Source organism: Octopus bimaculoides, chromosome 18 (assembly GCF_001194135.2).
Source record: "Octopus bimaculoides isolate UCB-OBI-ISO-001 chromosome 18, ASM119413v2, whole genome shotgun sequence".
In the NCBI taxonomy this organism is placed as follows: Eukaryota; Metazoa; Mollusca; class Cephalopoda; order Octopoda; family Octopodidae; genus Octopus; species Octopus bimaculoides.
In genome coordinates, this window is record NC_068998.1 from 950,692 (window position 1) to 951,745 (window position 1,054).

Below are 1,054 nucleotides of genomic sequence, written 5' to 3' on the forward strand. Positions count from 1 at the left end.
TTATGAATATATTCTCATGCATATGTATGTACGTATGTATGAATATATACATACATATATACGCTTAAGCGTGTATGTGCATCTATGTAGGATATGTGTGTATGTATGCATATATAAGCACATGCATGCGTGTGTGTGTGTGTGTGTGTGTGTGTGTGAATAACTAAGCAGGTCTCCGTTGATCTCGACGACGAAAAGTCAGTTATTCAACCCCCCTGAACGAATGTTTAAGGCACTGATCATTCCCAAGACGTGTGTATTCTTAATGTATTCATCAAGTGTAGAGACTTTTATGGTATTTGGGCGGGTGGGGGGCATTAATCATGCAACTTAAGGGTAAAAGACATTTGACGAGAATAGCAGGGTTGAACATGAGACTCAGAGATTAACCACTTGGCCATACGTGCACCGTCTACACACACACACACACACACACACACACACACACACACACACACACACACACACACACAATTCGCTTTGTTTAGATTTGGGTCGATAAAGCCAGTTAAAGTTATGACTGCTTAAAAGCAACAGACTTACACACACATACATACACACACATGCATGCTCACACACTCATATGATTACAGGCATACATACATACATACGTATGTGTTTGGGTGTATATGTATGTTTGCGTGTTTAATGTTGCAGAAAGGCTATAGAAATTCATACACAGGTTATGTCGATAAATTAGGTCAATGGAATTCACTGATTTGGGAGGCATGACACATATTACAGGATCCTTCTATGTATGTATGTATGTATGTATGTATCTATCTATCTATCTTAAGCAACAACCTGGTGTAGATACACACACACACACACACACACACACACACATATATATATATATATATATATATATATATATATATATATATGGGCTTCTTTCAGTTTCCATCATCCAAATCCACTCACAAAGCTTTGATCAGCCTGAGGCTTATAGTAGAAGACACTTGCCCAAGGTGCCACACAGTGGGACTGATTATAGTATGTTGTATCATGTAATATTACAAAGGTTTATAGGAGAGGGAGAGGGAAAGGGAGA